Source organism: Nomascus leucogenys, chromosome 7b (genome assembly GCF_006542625.1).
Source record: "Nomascus leucogenys isolate Asia chromosome 7b, Asia_NLE_v1, whole genome shotgun sequence".
NCBI lineage: Eukaryota > Metazoa > Chordata > Mammalia > Primates > Hylobatidae > Nomascus > Nomascus leucogenys.
Window position 1 is genome coordinate 64,344,197 of NC_044387.1, and position 16,513 is coordinate 64,360,709.

At 40.5% G+C, this 16,513-nt stretch overlaps 1 protein-coding gene across 4 annotated transcripts in view; it reads left to right on the top strand.

Moving 5' to 3' along the window:
• GAB1 (GRB2 associated binding protein 1) overlaps positions 1–16,513 on the top strand; it is a 131,961-nt gene that overhangs the window by 37,102 nt on the left and 78,346 nt on the right. For 2 of the 4 annotated variants that reach the window (XM_030816188.1, XM_003257756.3), the window contains exon 1: positions 6,988–7,149. The exons of the other annotated variants lie outside the window; for them this stretch is intronic. The gene's annotated coding sequence lies outside the window, so the exon portion shown is untranslated. Of the gene's footprint in view, positions 1–6,987; positions 7,150–16,513 lie in introns of those variants that run through there. 4 annotated transcript variants of the gene reach the window in all.

Genomic DNA, 16,513 nt, shown 5'->3' on the forward strand with positions numbered 1-16,513 from the left:
TTGTGCAGTTACTGCTTTGACATCTGGCCTTCCTTACTTACCTTGCTACAGAAAGAATCCAGAATGACTTGTAAGACTGGTAAACCCAGTGATTCTTGGAATACTTTTTCAAGAATGCTCCTCCAGGAATGCTCTTGGAGTCTCACTCTGTAGCCCAAGCTGGAGTGCAGTGGTGTGATCCTGGCTCACTGCAACCTCCGCCCCCTGGGCTCAAGGGATTCTCATGCTTCAGCCTCCTGAGTAGCTGGAACTATAGGTGCCCACCACAATGCCTGGCTAAGTTTTTGTATTTTACTAGAGACAGGAGTTTCACCATGTTGCCCAGGGTGGTCTCGAACTCCTGAGCTCAGGCGAGGTGCCCGCCTTGGCCTCCCAAAGTGCTGGGATTACAGGCATGAGCCACTGCACCCGGCCTGAAAACACATTTTCTTAATGGGACTAAAGTTTTCTGGCTGAATTGATCTATTTTAAAACTTGCCAATGAAAGCTCCTTAGTAGTATCTGCTAATTAAATGCAGTTTTTATACCTAACGGACCTTTTAAAGAATGTGTGCGCTTTGCAAACCCCATTGCGTCTTACTGTATCTGAGCACTTGCCACCTGGTGGTAAGGAGACCATTCCATCTCCCTCACTAGATGGTTGCACCTGGAAGTCAGGGATCATTGCTGACTTATCTTGCCTCCCAACATTGATCATGCAATAGGTGTGGATGAGAAAGAGGGAGATAAGGGAAGAAAGGGGGCTGTGAATAAGCACTGTTGCTTTCTGCTTCCTTTTTAGGAGTTGAAGTCTCTTCAGCTACCTGTTTAGGAGTGTGAATCTTTTAGGAAATGGGCTCTGCAGTTTTCCGAATATGACAAATCATTTAGTTTCCTAAGCTTGTTACTCTACAGTGTGACTTCTCAACCTCTGCACTGTTGATATTGTGGCCTGGATGATTGTTTGTTGTGTGGCCTGCCCTGTGCATTGTAGGGTGTTTAGTTAGCAGCAGCATCCTTGGTCTCTGCCCACTAGATGCCAGTAGTGCACCCCATCCCCAGCTGTGACAACAAAAATGTCTCCAGGCATTGCCAAGTGTACCCTGGAGTTAAAATAGCGGCCCCCTAATTGAGATTGAGAACCGCTGCTGCATAGGAGCTCCTGTCTGGGACAAATGCAGACCAGAGAAACCAGCAAGTAATAGAAATGTGGCTTTGGAAGGGAACTTAGAAATCATCTGGAATGTTGTATCCTGGAGAACTCCTCGCCCCACATCAGCGCCAACACCCCTCCCCAAACCCCTACACCACCCCCCCCAACCCCACCTTTATACTTATGCTTTATACCTGCAGAACTATAACCTAAGGGAAGGAATGAATATAAAAAAAGAAAAAAATACAAGTATGTGAGGTAATACTGTTTAGGGTTTGTAGGGTTGTTTTAAGTTTGCTTACAGATCATAAACGTGTCTACTTTCAGGTTACTCAAAATAAGAAAGCATAAGCTTATAGAAATAGGTCAGGGAGAAAAACACAGAAAAACTATTGTGCAGCACCACTAAAAAGGAATTCAAGGTGTATGTTGAACACTTCAGATTAAAAGGAACTCACTGGAATGTGGCTGGATTGCTGGTACAGCCCTGTGGAGCTGTCTGGGCTTCATATGAGGCTATTTTAAGTACATGCATCAAAAAAGAGATATAGAAGAGTATTTAAAGTAACGATAATTGGCCTTTTTCAAAAAATGACTTGCTTTCTAAACCTGAAAAATAGCCGTCATGATACTGGAGAAATAGCCGAGATATTAACATTTCCTCTATAGATTGTTATGTTTTATAAGGGCATTTTGTGTCTTAATAAGAATTCTCACATAAAGGTAAGAACACCAAATTAAATATTAGCTCTTGTGGTTATTTTAAGACTCATCTCAATAACCAAGAGAATTTGGTTCTCACACTTTGTACCTTTTGATTGTAAACAGCTTTAAACAGGTTTATGTTGTACTTCATCAAAAATTATAGAGGATCTGCAGACTGAGACGCATTGGGACTGAAATTAGGCAATTCAGAGTTTCTCATGCATGTAAGCTGCTTTTATTTTGATCCCTATCGTTCTTAGTCTGTCTTTTCAAATATTCTACTGGAAGGACCGTTGTGAGTTGAGGGCACAGGAGAAAATGGCAGGATCTCGAGCCACCAGGCCTCACAATACCTGCTCTTTGAGGTAGAGTAAAAGCTAACTGATGAATGTTTTCCAGAATAATATTTAGATTTAGTCTGGTAGTTTTTTTTTTTTTCTTGTTTTGTTTGCTTTGGTTTAAGCTCAATACAGTCACATCTGAATTTACACAACAAAAATGTTTGCGAAAAGTTGTGGATGAATCCATTTTTAATAAGCCAAGTACTATAAAAAGCATCAGAAGAACTTGTTAATTGAACTTATCCTAATGTTCTGGTCACCTCTTTCTTTTAATAGATGTAGTGGTTGCAACAATGCTTTGATTAGTTCCTTTTTGGAAGCTGGCTTTTGTTGGGGGGAAGGTTTGTTTTTGTTTCTTGTATCTTAAACTTGACACCTTGATTCTCATTGAAAAAACTTTCAACCATGTATGGTTGGTGATTTGTTGAAATTTATAACTGCAAACCTGCCACTCTGCTTTTAGTATTTGAAATCCCTTGGCAGGGAGACGTTTTTCTCAGAACAGATCTTTTGGAGAACCTCAGGAAATTAAGTATTCTGGCAAGAAGTTCTTTTTGAACTTTTTTGGATCATTATGATATTATGCTAATTTGTCTAAAAAATGGATTCTAAGTTGAATAACTGTATAGTCCTGGCAGATAAGAGCATGTCAGATGTCTTGGCACAGTTTGGGGACAGAGGGGACTTTCCCGCTTCTTTATGTAATCCACCATGATAATGTGGGAGTTTTATGAAATTTCTTCTGTTATACTGAAATACTTAGCTTTTTATGCTGTATGTGCTGCTCAGTGAAAACAGGCTCTGTGTATGTCTGTATATGTTTAAATGAAATGAAAAAGAGAAGTGAAATCCAAGAAATTTCTGGTTTGCAATGGTGATTATTTTTAGCCACGTTCATGTGTTTTAAACAATCCCTTTTAGGTCTGTTGAATGTAACTTGGAACAGAACGTCCCATAGAAATGATAGTATAGTACACGCGGTGGCAAAGTTTCCAGATTAGCCCTCAAAGATTATTTAACTCATCATATACTCACACACTTTGCCGTACAAGGGGCAATGATGTATAGCATATAAAAACACTGTTTAATGATACTCAACCTGCAGCAACTTTCAATACTAAGAATGAAATAAAATTGAAAAATTATAAGAATGCATAAGGATAAATTTTGTTTCTCTGAAAAGGTTGCTTTTGAGGAAAAGTAGTTTTAAAGAGACTTGGTGGTGTGGTAGAAGAACTCCCAGCAGACCTGAAGGTGTAGCAGATGTGTAGCAGTTTGGGCATCTTGGACAAGTAAATCATACTCGCAAGCCTCAGTTTCTTTTAATGTCATGGGGATAATTGTGTGGATCAGAGCAGAATTTGTGTGAAGGTGATTTGCAAACTGTAAAGTCCTATGCAAATATACAATATATATTCTGGTTCTTTTCTTAATTATGAAAATCCTGTATCCTGGCCTTTCTTTTTCTTGACACTCATATATTAGTAACAAAAATCTTTATGCTTAACAACAGTTAGTAAGGTCCTATTTCGCTCACAAATACAATAAATGCGTGTTATTTTGACCTACATGGATGATAGAAACATTTGCTTTTTTGAGACAGCCTGTTGGAACTTCCAAAGTATCTCTCTCTCTCTCTCTCTCTCTCTCTCTCTCTCTCTCTCGTTTTTCTAGCCTCTAAACCTCTCTTGTTTTTTCCTTGTCTGAGTATCTTTCTTAACCACCTTCTCAAGTTTCAGGTTATACAACAGAGCTCATACTCCAAACCCTGGCCTCTCTCTGACTTTGTGCCTCTGGCCTGGGACAAGCTTCACACTGCCAGACCCTGCAGCTGACCCTTTGTATCTCCCAGTAGTCTGAGCAGCATTCATTTGCTCAAGGTCTCAATAGAGACCAAACAGCAGCCTGTCTGGAGAGACCATGGCCTCCCAACAGTATTTTTGATGTCAGTGGCCTAGCCTTAGGCCCTGATGCCAGGAACTAGAAGTGATAGGGGCCAGATCCCCTAAACCTGAGGAGCTTTTCTGGTAGAAAATGTGTTATGAAAAAAAGGGGGACTCAGTGGCCATTGCAGACCAAAGCCTCATTCATTGAGGTGGGGTAGGGGTTGCTAGGGACTACAATTCAGAGTTATATATGTAACAGAGTTATGCATATAATTCAGCAAACAAAGAGGCAAGTCGAAAAGAGTTTATTAAAGTATTAATGTTTGTGTCAAATGTATAAAATTCAGGAAACAGGCAGAGCAATAACATTTAATGTTGGAAGAGGACTTAGAGATACAAAAAATACAGTTTATTCATTCCGGAGCAGAGAAATCTTAAGCCGGATAGGTTAACTGATTTGCAAGTATCTCCTGCCTTCCAATCCTGCGTCCTTAAGGATATCCTTAAGATGATACATCTGGGTTTTGCAATGCTGTATTCCCTGGGTACGGTTAGCACTGATTTTGCATAACTAGAGACCCTGGGATCTAACAAACTATAAAGGCTAGAAATGAAATAGGAGGTAGCCTACTATATCAGCCACCTCTGATTCCCTTCTCCCACCACAGGGAGAATTAGGTTGACTGGCTGATCTATTGACTGATGGAGACAGGGTCTTGCTCTATCACCCAGGCTAGCCTGCAGTGTTCTCCACTCACTGCAGCCTCGACCTCCTGGGCTCAAGTGATCTTCCCACCTCAGCCTCCTGAGTAGCTGGCACTACATGTGCACACCACAGTGCCCGGCTAATTTTTTGTATGTTTTGTAGAGACAGGATTTTGCCATGTTGCCCAGGCTGTCCTTGAACTCCTGGGCTCAAGCTATCCTGCCTTGGCCTCTCAAAGTGCTGGGATGACAGATGTGAGCCACTGTGCCTGACCAGTAATATGTATTAAGCAAGGTAATTTGTAGGAGCTTAGAGAGAACCAGCAATATGACACAGTTTCTGCTCTTTTGGGGCTTACAATACAGTATGATGTCATCAGAGGGGGTCCATTCTGAACCATACCTTGAATTATGCCTTAGCATACTAGATTCTAATTTTGTTTCTTCCATTGAATTTCTAACGTGGACCCTGGTTAAGTCTAAGAGATCATTTAAATCTTGGGCCTCAGTTTTTTTATTCATAAAATGAGAATATTGAATCTTGAAACCCTCTTATTTTTACATTCTGTGTACAAAAGTCTCATGGTACTATCTTTAATTTTACTTATCAGATTTTGAATCTCTAGTGCTCTTTTTATTTCAAGATATTCTTAGCCAAGCTATAAAATCAAACTAATTTATATGCTGTTATGACAGGCAACTTAACAATTCATATAACCACAGGCTAGAGAAAGTTTGGACATATATAATGGTTCATTTCTTCAATTTTAAGGCAGAACTACATCCCAAGCTTATGTAAAATAATTTAGATTATTATATATTCTCATAGTTCTGCCTAAAATAAAATATAACTGCTTTTGAAAATTCAAAGACTTAGAAAGTAAATTAGAGGATTGTGTATTATAAAAGAACTTTGGACCCTACAAAGGAATTTAACCACAGTTTTCTTTTCTTTGTTAATACAGTCTCACTGTGTTGCCCAGATTGGTCTTGAACTCCTGGCCTCAAGTGATCCTCTTCCCTTGCCCTCCCAAAGTGCTAGGATTACAGGCTTGAGCCACCACTCCCAGCCAACAGAATTCTTTTCAATAGTGAGTTCCTCTAGTGCATTGAAAATGTAATATGATTTGCAGATGTTTAGTTTATATACACCAGAAAGAAATAGATACATATATTTACAGTTCATGGTTCTCTGCAGCAGTGCTGAGTGTATGCCAGATATGCTTTCCGTTAACTAATTGTAGGGATTTTCTGTGGGTTGAGAGTTTTTTTGCTGTTGTGTTGGAATTTTACTGACCTATCTTTCCTCCCTCTCCATGTTCTTCCCAGTAGTTCAAATAGCGTTCATATGTAAAATGACTGGTTAAAATATGGGAGATCATCTCTGGCTGTTGGAGAAGTCACCCATTTAGGGGATCAACCTGTGACTGAGGAGGTAGGACACTTTCTGTAGTGGGAGGAACATGAGCCACGTACAAACAGATTCAGTTCAGATGCTAGCACTACCTCTCCCTTGCATTAAGCAAGTTACTGAAACCTTCAGAATCTAGTTTTCATCTGTAATATAGGAATAATGATGATAATGCTTATATCACCAGGGAATTTGTCTTTTCTGAAAGGGCTAGCACACAGTAGGTACTCAATGCAAGTTAGCTTTTGCCCTTCCCTTCAAATCCAGGAAACATATGGCTGCAACAAGACTGTAGCCCTGGGAGTTGCTGTGTCTGCAGCCTCTTTAAGGTGTTAGGCAGACAGGATGTAAGCACTAGAAAGATTCAGTATGGTATCACTGGCTGTAGTGGTGCAGCCCTTGGCCTCTGTAGCCCAAGAGCCTGTGTTTGGGTCTACTAACTCTGTGCTCTTGAAATGTCTCCTAATTTTAGGTCAGTTTCCTTATCTGTAAACTGAGACTAATGGTATTTTCCTAATTGGGTTGTTGGAGATCAAGTACCTTAATTGATATAAAGTGCTTAGAACAGTCCCTGGGAGGTGGTATTTTGCTCCAGTCTCTTATAGGGAGGATCATTTTGTTAGAGTTCAGTGAAGACCATTTTTTAAAATCGTGTGGAATAACTATAGGCATTATAAAGACAACTGAAGAAGCTCTTGTTTCTGAACAGTATTTGGCCAGTTTCTTTAACAGGAGATGGCTTTGCTTTTAGAAGCCTGCCCCAGAGTCTTCCATCTCTTCCACTCTCCCTGCACGTCCACTCTGTATGGCTTTTGTTATTAATGTGGAGCAGTTGAAGTCACTGACTTGGGTGCAGGCCAGGCCAGCATTACTGAGGTCATGTATTACTTTCCTAGACTCTAGTCATGAACAGGATGTTGGAAGTCAGAGGTACAGAGAAGCTGCCTTTTTAGGCCGCTCACATGAAAGGTGTGTTTGCTTTCTTCATCATTTTTATACTAATAGATCAGAATCTTATTCAGTATCTTGGTAGCATTTTTTTCTTTTACTCTACAACCTTTATGCCGCCGGGCTGTCATTTTGCTTATTCTTTGGTTAGACAGACTAATGCTGTTTTGTTATGCACTTTCTTCATTGTTATTTCATTGTTGAAACATCTCTTCTTCGGTTAACTAAATATTTATTTAAGGCAGGTAGAATTTCTCAGTGAAGCTGTATATTTGTTTAGGTATTATAGATATATTCTAAAACATTTAGGGATTATTCAGTCTATATATTTTTTTCTCTGGAAATGAAATAATACTGTGGAGAAAGTATTCATTGAAATAGCAAGTGAAAGTGTGTTTCCCTCAGGAATAGTGTAAAAAGAACATGCTTTTATTTTTTGCTTCGCTTTTGTATTTGAGACTTGGGGAAACTATGCTTTTGTTATTTTGGAAAAGCAATGGAATTTTATCAGACATTTTCCTGAAACTCCCTACCTTCTCTTTTTCCTGAAATACTACCTTCAAAGTCCTGTTTTGCTCTGTTAGGAGGTTCCATCATTCAAAAAGTGAAAGAGCTTGGTTAGTTTAGGTTATTTTGTTGATCTGTTGGCTTTAAAGAAAGAAGAGACTGTCAGAGAAAGATAGTCTGAGAAACAACACTTGGAGGATCATATGACCAATAGTGTGAAACTTGGGACACTGATTTGTTAGCTTGAGCAGTTAAGATTTTTTTTTTCAATGTCTGCAAGTAAATATGTGGCCTCAGACCCTGTTATGCTTTATGATGGGTGAGAGCGCAGAGAAAGTAACATTCTTCAGGTTTAAACTTTATTCTGACTGTGTTCCCTAGTCGTGAGGATTTTTATGTTTTTTGTGACTGCTGTTGTGAAATAGAAACTGATTTCTAGTTGACTTTGGCTATTGCTAAATTGTGACATGCATGCATTTCTTTTTAATTTAACAGTTGTTTTCTGCTGTTTTCTCAGTTTGAAAGTAGTAATTATGAATAAGAATTCCTAGAAATATTCTTCTTCCATAATGATATGTCGCAGATGTTTGAGTGCTACACACACACTCTCCTCTCCATTTTTAAGTCTATTTGGTGGAGATAAAATGTAGATAATAGCTGTGTGTTGTAATGAGTCTGGGCCCACTCCCCAGAGGCTCTGTATTTCAATATGTTATGGGACCCCTCTGATCTTTCTGAAATGGCCACCATCAGATCATTGAGACTTGATGTGCAGTTTAAAATGTGTGTTTCTGAGATTTCTATATATGATTTGGACACAGAATAACTTGCGCTGTTTCCAAAACCACATTCTTCATCCTCTTACAGAATCCAATGAAAGGAGGAGGCTGTGCCTTAAATGTCATGTTCTTTATACTTAGTTCCTTAAAAAATGTATACTTTTATTGTTTGTTATAGTAGAAGATTTTGAAAATTCTGAGAAGTATAAGAAAAGAAAAATTACTTGTAACTCTACTACTCAGAGAAAAACTCCTGTTAAAATGTTGAGGTATTTACTTCCAGACTCATTTTTCTATACATATTTATATAGCTATACATAGTTATTCTTTTGTAAGAATGAATATAAACTGTTTTGAAACTCGCTTTTTTTTTTTTTTGAGACGGAGTCTCGCTCTGTCACCCAGGCTGGAGTGCAGTGGCGCAGTCTCGGCTCACTGCAAGCTCCGCCTTCCGGGTTCCCGCCATTCTCCTGCCTCAGCCTTCCGCGTAGCTGGGACTACAGGCGCCCGCCACCACGCCCGGATAATTTTTTTGTATTTTTAGTAAGACGGGGTTTCACCATACTAGCCAGGATGGTCTCGATCTCCTGACCTCGTGATCCGCCCACCTCGGACCCCCAGAGTGCTGGGGTTACAGGCGTGAGCCACCGCGCCCGGCTGAAACTCGCTTTTTTAACATAACAATATATATGAGCACATTTTCCACATCCCCAAATATTTTTGAAAAATATTTCTTTTAAATGTCTGCATAGTTTTGTACCCATTATAATTTGGCTCTGGAAAAAGTTCAAGATATGCCAAATAGTCCTGGCACAATGGCTCACACCTGTAATTCTGACACTTTTGGGGGCCGAGGTAGGAGGATCACTTGAGGCCAGGAGTTCGAGACCAGCTTGGTCAACCTAGCAAGACCTATTTCCACAAAAAAGTGAAAAAACTACCTGGGCGTGGTAACGCTCCTATAGTCCTAGCTACTTAGGAGGCTGAGGTAGAAGGATTGCTTGAGCCCAGGAGTTTGAGGCTGCAGTGAGCTATGGTCGCACCACTGCACTCCAGCCTGGGTGACAGAGCAAGACCTTGTCTCTAAAAAGAAAAAAAAAGATAGAGAAATTAAAAAGTCCACTTTGGTGATAAGGTCTTCCTTCTATATTATAGAAATAATTGGCTTAAAAGGGAAATTAAGAACATGCTAACTTTGTGCTTTATTCAAGATAGACTTGTTTATTCTTTGCTGCATTTCTATAACAAAACATTTTCTTCAGCTGTATAATCCTTGGTATAACAATAACTAGTTATAATAATTTTTAATTAGCTGTTCATGAAGTTTTCAAAACATCAACTTTTATCGCATTAAAAAAAGTGAAATAATTTTGAAACATTTCTTTCCTTTAAATTTGAAGTAAGGTTAAAGTTTTTTGCAACTAAATTTTGGGTTCGTCTACCATGGTGAGTTGGTGCTATTGGCTGTGCTATAATTTCAGGGTGAACTTGACTTTCCTTGAGTCTCCAGTCTGTACAGGACAGGAAAGGCTGTGGCCATCAGGGAAATGGAGCCAGATGGTCCTCATGATCGATGCCAAGCTCCCAACAGAGACAAATGCTACACCCGACAGACTAGGGGCAGCAGCACATGTTAGGGTGATTGCTCACCCTTTCCTGGAGAGGGGAGAGCTCTTCCCTTCTGCTGGTGTATTTTGCAGCTAGTTTTTGCAGGCTGTGTTCAGTCTGGTGTAGCAAGTGTCCAGGCAGTTAACTTCTAATGGGCAGTGAAGGAGGAGGTGATGGCAGTAGCTGGGGCTGAGTTGGCAGCTAGTGGGGCTGTCTGATGAAATCCACATTTTGGCATCCTTGAAGTCTTTCAAAGGAATCTGGCTAAGTCACTTAACCTTGTGTCATTTTGGTTTACTTGGCTCTTAAAGGGTAGTAGTAATTAAACCAATGGGAGCCATTAGTCAGTAGATCTTAGTGGCAGCTTTCAGTTTAAAAATGAAAACCTGCAGTCACAGAGCCATTGACTCATAATAGCACAGTGGCTTGTCCTTGATCCGAGGGAGTTGATTTGGGGAAATGAACATATCTGAGAGTCCCGTGTCCTAGTTTATATATCAGCATAGCTACTTAGGAGCAGTATCACTTTGGGCATATTTCTTAACCTCTCTGAATCTCCTCTGTAAAAATAATCATAATTATTTAAAACATGAGTGAGAGCTTGTATTTTATATAAGTATGTGGCATAGTTATTAGTTCCTCACTATATATTAATTAGTTCCTATGAAAATGATAGATTAGTGCCAAGTCATCTGACCTCACTGTGTAGGCTTATGATTGATCACTGGGGTTCTGTAGCCCTGGAACAGTGTTTTCTTTTCTGAATTAATTACAGCCTCATGTACTGAGCTAAACTCGAATATGCAAGTCTTTATGAAAAGATGCCCAAAATACAGTGACTTAAACAAGTTAAGAGGTTGTTGGTGCTTTCCTCCTCTCCGAAGAACTCAAGGGATCCATACTGATTCAGGACTAGCATGGTACCTGAATAGAAAAATTCCTTCCTCTTGTTTCTCTGCCATCTTGAGAGAGTTGCCCTCATCTTCACAGTCAAAGATGGCTCACCGTGATTTCATTTCAGCCCAAGGGAAAGGAGATGATCTACAAGTTGTACAGATCATTTTCATTTACATCCTATTGGCCAGAACATGACCACAGCGAGCTCCAAGGGAGGCTGGGAAATATAACATTAGCCAGCAGACACCCTGCTAAGCTTCTGTTACTGTAGAACAAGATCAGCAAACAGTGGTCTGAGTGTCAAGTCAGCCAGCCACAAATTATTTACAAATTAAGCATAGTTTGTAAATAAAAGTGTATTGGCCAGTTATGGTAGCTCATGCCTGTAATCCCAGCTCTTGGGGAGGTCAAGGCAGGAGGATAGTTTGAGCCCAGGAGTTCAAGACAAGCCGGAGAAACATGGTGAAACCCTGTTTATACAAAAAATTTAAAAAGAAAATTAGCCAGGCATGGCTGTGCGCACCTGTCGTCCCAGCTACTTGGGAGACTGAGATGGGAGGATCAGTTTAGCCCAGGAGGTCAAGACTGCAGTGAGCCATGATCACGCCACTGCACTCCAGCCTGGGCAACAGAGTGATAAATAAATAAAAATTAAAGTGTATTGGAACACAGATGTGCCCATTTGTTTATAAATTACCTGCTTTCACATGACAGTGGAAGAGTTGAGTATCCAAAATGCATGGGACCAGAAGTATTTCCGATTTCAGATTTTTTTGGGATTTTGGAATATTTGTGAATACATAATGAGATACCTTGGAGATGAGAGTAAAGTCTAATATGAAATTTATGTTTCATGTACACCATATGCATAACCTGAAGGCAATTTTATATAAATAATATTTTTTATTTTTGAGACAGAGTCTTATTCTGTCACCCAGGCTGGAGTGGCAGTGGTGTGATCAAGGTTCACTGTGGCTTTGACCTCTTCGGCACAAGTGATTCTCCCACTTCAGCCTCCCCAGTAGCTGGGACTAAAGGCATGTACTACCATGCCCAGCTAATTTTTTGATTTTTTATAGGGATGAAGTCTTGCTACATTGCCCAGGCTAGTTTCAAACTTCTGGGCTCAAGCAATCCATCTACCTCAGCTTCCCAAAATGCTAGGTTTACAGGCATGAGCCACTGCTCCTGGCCCAATTTTATACAGTATTTTAAATAATTTTGTATATGAAACAAATTTTGATTGTGTTTTGACTACAACATGTCAAATGAGGTCAGGTATGTGAATTCTCATTTGTAGTGTTGTGTCAGTGCCCAAAAAGTGTCAGATTTAGAAGATTTTGGATTTTCAGATTAGTAATACACAACATGTAGTTGCTACAGAGATCATATAGCCTGCAAAACCTAAAGTATTTATTATCTTGCCCTTTACAGAAGATTTTTTTGTTGACGTCTACTGTAGACAATGGGGAAATGAACATGAGAGGAGCAACTAGTAGTCTCTGCCACAGTAAAGGGAATGGTAACAAGGGTGAATCACTGCCTTGGAAATATAGAGTTAGAACTTTGTACTTACGCATACTAGTGGCCCATGGGGCAGTGAGTTGGTATGCAGGTGATTGATTTTTTTGTTGTTGTTTGTTTGTTTGTTTGTTTGAGACGGAGTTTCACTCTTTTTGCCCAGACTGGAATGCAATGATGCTATCTTGGCTCATCACAACCTCTGCCTCCTGGGTCCAAGCAATTCTCCTGCCTCAGCCTCCCGAGTAGCTGGGATTACAGGCATGCGCCACCATGCCCAGCTAATTTTGTATTTTTAGTAGAGATGGGATTTCTCCAGTTGGTCAGGCTGGTCCTGAACTCCTGACCTCAGGTGATCTGCCTGCCTCGGCCTCCCAAAGCACTGGGATAACAGGCGTGAGCCACCATGCCTGGCAAGTGATTGTTGAAGAAGCAATGTTCAGGGACAGACTTGAGAAGCCAGGCATGAAGTAGCCTGGTGGAAGTAAAGGGAAGAAGGCACAGAAGGCTGCTTACTGACGTGAGCTTCCATCTTTAAAGTAGAGCATCCTAACTCCTGGACTTTTCCAACTCTTCCTGCAGCTCACTGCTCTGTCTTGCATTCGATTCTTGCTTATCAGCAGTGCCACCCCTGTAGGTCAGACTCTTTCCTCCCGTTGACTTCTTACGAGTCTCCCTGCCTGGACATTCACCCTCCTCCACAGTCACCTCCTCTAAGTGTGGCTCTTACATTAGTCCCACCTAAAGAACTTCCAAGGAGTCCCTATTACCTAGTCAATAAAGCCAAGCCCCTAAGGTCCTCCCGCTCCTTGATCCTGATCTTGATCCTATCCTGTCTTCCTTCACAATCTTACACACGCCCTAGATTCCAGCCCAACAGAAACACCTTGTGCCTGCGCTGTACTTTGCCACCACCACGTATTTGCTGTTGTCTCCTTGCTTCTGTCCAAAGGCTTTGGGGATTTGGGACTATGGCTTAGCACATGGTAGAGCATTCATGGCTGGGCAGAGGGGGTTTCTGACTTTGTTTTGGCACCTCTCAACGTCTGTATTTCCCTCTCCAGCCCCTACCCCCTTCCCTTACAACCTAAGGATAAGCGCTCCCTTTTATAATGCTCCCTTTTTAAATTATATCAAGCACTATATATAACTCCCAAGGCACTTATTGCTTTCTGTGTGGGATTATAGTTATTCCATGTATGTTTCTAATCTTCTTGCAGAGAAAGAATCTGAGGCCAGGTCCAGATCTGACTGATTAGTTTCATTTAGTAGGTGCCTAGTGGCTATTTTGTTGATCAGTGTTGCAATGATGCTGTCTACAAACAGTGCTACTTACAATTTAGTGTGTTTCACTAAAAATGTAACTTAACACCTGGAGGAATTTAAGTGCAAATGCAAATAGAGGTTTTTTTGTGTGTGTGCGAGACAGAGTCTCGCTCTGTTGCCCAGGCTGGAGAGCAGTAGAGCGATCTCGGCTCACTGCAACCTCCACCTCCCAGGTTCAAGCAATTCTCCTGCCTCAGCTTCCCGAGTAGCTGGCATTACAGATGTGCCTCACCACACCCAGCTAATTTTTGTATTTTTAATAGAGATGGGGCTTCACCATGTTGGCCAGGCTGGTCTCGAACTCCCGATCTCAGGTGATCCACCCACCTCCACCTCCCAAAGTTCTGGGATTATAGGCATGAGCCACTGCGCCTGGCCTAGAGTTCTAATAATTGTGTTGAAAATAAGTGCCACTTAAGATCTTAAAAACACCAATTTTTAGGTAGTTTTTAGCAAAAAAGAAAAAAAAAAACTGTTTAACTGTTTTCTTCAGACCTGAAGCAGTATCTAAATACATTCGTATTTAGAAGTTTTAAACAGTTCCTTGAAAAGCCAAGGCTGAGTCAGAAATCAGACAGCACTTTTGCAAGGCATAAGGAGGAGCATGTGGGCAGAACCCCCTGTGAGTGCAAGAGCTGGGCCACCTGCAGGAAAACTGCCCATTCCACCCTGCAGAGAAGGATTGGAGCATTTTCTACACCAGCCTGCCAGGGACACACCTGACTACACAAAGATCGATCTAAAATCACTCACATTATACTCACAGAAGGTGGTATTTTCACAGCTTCATCTTTCCGCAGTTGGTAATCAAATGTAAGAAGAGCTTTTATTTTTATAGGAATGATTTAGCTTATGGAGTACCAATCTAATCCTTTTCCTTCTTCTGTCTTTTTAACCAAGCATAGAATGAGGAGACCAATATATATAATCAAATATTTGCTTGTGCTGGAAAAGAATTTATGTCATTCACTCATCTCCTTTTAACTAAAACCTAGTGAGATTGGCGGCAATGTTGGGAAGCAGATGGATGAGCATGAATTTCAAATGTGTATTTAGAAAAATTGAAGGGATTGGTAGGAAAGATATTAAGTAGGCAGTGTGGTCGGGTGTTGAACCTGTGAGTTCAACAGCAGGCGCTTGTAGCATAAAATATAGTAGTGCTTCCAGCCCCCTCTGACCTAGGGATGTCTAAGAGATAAGGAGAGAAAGTGCAGGGGTCTCTTTTCTTGTGGTTTATGCATTTTGAAGTTCTTAAAGCATGAGACAATTCTGGAATTTTTACTCAAGCTTAAGATAAAAACTATGACCATTGTGTGAACATTACTGCTTCACCTCCCTCTCCTAACTCTACTTTTATTTACTATTCCATATCCAGTGTCTAGCAGCGTACTCATCAAACAGTAAGTGCTCAGTACATATTTGTTGAATGACTAAATAAGTGGATTCTGGCACTTAATTATAAGAGCTTTTTGGAAGATGAAAAGATTCTTAAGCAAAATGATTTTTTAAAGGTGTAAAGACAAAAGAAGCTTATCTTCCAGTCCCCTTCCTCACTTGACTCTGCCAGCCCCCTTCAATACATGCCTCACTGGCACGTCTCCTGGATTTAGCTTTAAAAGTTTGGGAGGAGTGAAGGTGTGTGTCCTCATATTACTAAAAGAAGAACCCTAGTGTTGCGTAACAGTGTTTCACAGGCTCTTTCATAATAAACATAATATTAGACACAGCCAAAGCAAGTTCATTTTGAATTAATATTTCATAGTGCTGGTTCAAGGTACAGATCTAGGCCTTGTGTGCAACAGAATAGAATTTTAGAAGTAGAGTAAAAAGTTTCATCTACTAAGCTGTTTTTCATTGGCCTGCAGTCTGATTTCTTTCAAAGTTTTGGAGTTTAACACAAATTTAGGTGTTCAGCTAATAATAAGATTAAGGGTGTTTGTGGGCAAACCAAATATAATTTATATCCCTCAATTTTGAGCTCATAATATTTCTGCTCTGAGTATGTAAGAGATACCACAGAAGAAAAATCTCAATTAGAGTGAGATAATTTGTAAGTAATAAGTAGGTTTTTTTTTTTAGGAAGCACACTAGTGTAGTGGTTAGGTTTTTGACTTTGCATCATAGAGACCTGCAGTTGTACCAACCTCACTACTCTTTTGTCTCAACCCTCCAAATCTTTGTTTTTTCACCTGGAAACTGGGAATAGTAACAGTACTTTCCTCAGAGACTCATTAATAAGATAATTCATGTAAAACACCCAGAACAGTGCTACATAATAGTGTTTATGCCAGTTATGAGTAAGCCTATGCTGCTGGGCCAAAGAGCCCCCAAAATACAGTGAATTAAAGGGCATACAGCTTTTTTTATATTGCTCATATAAAAGGGTAAGCATTCCAGGCTTGCAAAGAATCATGTTCTTCGCAGAAATTCAGGCACCCAGATTTCTTCCATCTTGTTGCTCCATGCTTTCTACATCTCAGGGTTCATCTACATAGTCAAAGATAGGTCATAGGTATGTCTGTGTCCCAGCTTGAAGGGACAGGAAGCAGCATGGAGGCAGCATGCCCAATGTCTTTATGCTCAGACCTAGAAAAGGCACACATCCTTGCCATGTACTTTGCATTGGGAAGAATTAAGTCACATGGCCGCCCGCATCTGGCTGCCAGGTAGGCTGAGTAGTATAATTTCTACCTGGATGACCATGTGCTCAGTTACAGTTCATTCACTGTGGAAGAACAGAACAGTCT